We start from the raw sequence: 3,333 nt of genomic DNA on the forward strand, positions 1-3,333 counted from the left end.
TGTGGTCTTTTCCTCTTGCCTGGAAGCTCTCGGTGACAAGTAAACAATCTGTCCATCCATCCATACAAACAATCCATCCATTCATCCATCCAACCCCAGGTCTGGATTGCCATTATAAATTCATTTATGAAATCCTTTTTGGCAGCATATCAGCTCGTGTGCACATATAAATCTGTTTACGCTACATTATGTAGAAGAGTTAAACTTACTGATGATACAACTCATCTGACTGTTTCATAGATGGTCTTCTGTATTAAACCACCACATATGGGCTTGGACACGCTTGCCAACATCCCAGGGAAGCCCATACCCCTCCAGCTCTCACCTACATGCTTCACAGTAGCTTGGAAAAACAATTCTACATGGAAAACTATTAAAACCATCCTGACTAAATTCCTCAATATGGACTCCCGACTTCTGGCATCATTTCTTCGCCCCAGGTATGGAGAAAGTATGACATGTAGGAAAAGCTTGAAATCTTTGCTATTTATTGAAGTTAAGGAGTGAGTATTTAATTAGAAAGTTCCCTCAAGGGTTTACAAGACACTCCAGCTTTTGTCAGCTCCTGGAGTACTTTCCTGAACCCCATTACAGCAACAGCATAATGAACTTTTATAGCTGTTGCTCTTAAACTGTATGCAGAGTGGGAGTGAACACGCACTCGCACACCATCATTAGTTTTGGCTTAAATCACTGTCTTGCTTTGGGCCAGTTATACATGCCAAATAGTTTGACCCGTTTCGCCACTGAAAAAGTAATATGCCCATATTTACACATCTTAAATAGCAGGCACTGCACATAGAGCAGTGATGGGGATCATGAAAACACAGTAAAGAAAAAAATATCTCTTCCCATTCAAAAAAAAGGTCCCTTGACAATGATAAAAAGTCAACAATCTGTTCAGTGAGAGTAAGCAGGCTGCAGCATCGAGTGCTCTGGCCTGTCATGCTAAAAATATGTCTTTGTAATCATAAAAATCATCCCACAGTTCTCTAATGATAAGATGGATGTGCATTCATTTCCCTGGTGGTCTCAGACATACAATGGAACTTGGGGTGAGATATCCCTTGCTACTCTTAAAACATTTAAACGCGGATGTCTGTGTACCTTAAAAACAGTATAATGGCTTAATTTGTTGGCTTATTACAGCCATGTGTGATGAATTGGGGGGGGAGTTTATAGTGAGCGGTGAAGGAAACACACTGTCTGTGTGCGGTCCTGATGTCTCCTGCAGCCTGTGGGACACATCTTCCTCCAACTCACTGCTTTCATTGACTGGGAAAAGCCTCTTCTAATTGCATACTAAGACCATAAAGCTATCTAAAAGAGGCCATGGTTGTCTGACTGGATTTTATCTCTGACACATATCACACAATTGTTTTACACACCCATGTTTACAATGGGTCTCCACTAGCAACATGTGCTTACCTCCGCAAATAGACTTCAAGGTATATAATTGTTCATGAGTCATATACAACATAACACTCAGGGCTCATAGTCTTAATGAGGTCATGCTTGGCTTAGAGGATAAAACTTAAAGTAAATAGCATTTCATCAACCCTAACACTGCCTTTAATAAAAGAGTCCTCTCATCTTTGTACTCTACCCTCAAGGGTCATTGTGTCCTTTCTCTCAATAACATCAACATTATGTGCTGAACAGCCAATCAATAACCTCACCTTCACATAGAATTATTATATAAAATGACTTCTCTCTTTACAGTGGGGCCTTTTGTTCAAGAACACCCTTGGTAACAATGTAGCCTTTTTGCTCTCTTTTTAAGTCATTGTTCTGAGAGATGACTGGATATGCCGGTGTGGCGAGGGACCGGGTGCAGTCTCGAAGCAAAGAGGGGGGAAAAAAGGGTTTCTGTAACATGAGCTCACAAAAACATCTCAGAAGACAACACACCAGTGTCAGTTTTCAGCCTGCAAACTCACTGACAAAGAAGGTGCACGGCGATCAAACACTTGCCTATCTTTGATGAGTAAAGGGGCAGGTGGACTCAGGGTTCACGCTTTTGATGGTGGTGGTGGGGAGGCACTCGGATCAGAGGGGACCACCGGCTTTTGTTGTGATCACTAGCAAACAAAAGAGATGGAGATTAGTTAAGCTTAAGGGAGCATGTGAACATGGAAGTGGAGTAATGCTGTAGATGTCGGCAGGCATTTGAATCAGTGTTGCCTGGGTACTTGTGATTAAACAGTAAATTGTCCTTGATCATCTAAAAGCATTGTTAATCAGGGGAATGCTCAATGTATTGCAATGTATGTTAAAAAGGGCACATGGAATAAATGAGCGTATGAGACATAATAGATAGAATAATAGAGGAGTTTGATTATGTAATATTAGCTGATACTGAGTCTGCATTTGTTCCCCAATTAATATGATTTCTGATTAATCTGCTTTAAATGAATATAAATCAAATTTCTAACTGATAGCGAGTCTCCAGGGAAACCAACTGCTACATTTCATCAAAAAGACATTGGCTATCTGTAAGAGCAAGCTACAACAATGACATCAGTGCAAGAGCTATTATCTGTAAGACTCACCCAGCCTTTGATTAAAAAAGATCTTTCATTACAAAGTTAGGCAAAGAAATCATAAATCTAGAAGCAGCAGAGGAGAGAAAAACATTCACCTTTCTAATTTAATTGTAACAAGCCAAATAAGATGTTAGCACAGCACAATATCACTATCACACTGTATATTAATTCAGGATCTGTCATATTACTTGTGATAACTGCAGCTGGTTACCCAGCATTAAAGGAATGTGAATTATTCAATTTCTTATTCACCAAATACTGATATGACATGCAAAAGAGGTCATGTCATGTTTTCTTCTTGCAGATTAAAAAAAGGGGGCGAATATTGATTCACAATTTGGACGTGAAATCTATGCATTGTCTCTGGCCCCGAGTATCTCCCCATGATACACATGCACAAAGACATTCTTTCTGGTGAATCACGAGTAAATGGTTATGTTTTTAAAGTAATAAATATAGTCCGTCTCATTGATAAAAACAAATACACCCATTGGCCTTACAGCCACCCTTTTGTCTGTTCATAATATCGAGTCTATTCATTGGTGCGTTCACAAGACTTTCTAACATTCCCAGTGAAAATATTTGTCTTGTATATGAGGTTGGAAAAACCAGCTTGGCGTGCAGGACTTCTGAACACAAGTCCACATGATATATTTTCCTTCTTTCGCCACATCCCAAAACAATGCAGCATTGTGCAATCACTAGGGGGTGATAGTCCAGCAAAAACTGTTATTCACATATAAACCACCCACTCAGAGCTGAAGTTACATTTTGGTCTCAGTTTAGA

The sequence above is a fragment of the Astatotilapia calliptera genome, chromosome 16 (assembly GCF_964374335.1).
Source record: "Astatotilapia calliptera chromosome 16, fAstCal68.1, whole genome shotgun sequence".
Lineage (NCBI taxonomy): Eukaryota > Metazoa > Chordata > Actinopteri > Cichliformes > Cichlidae > Astatotilapia > Astatotilapia calliptera.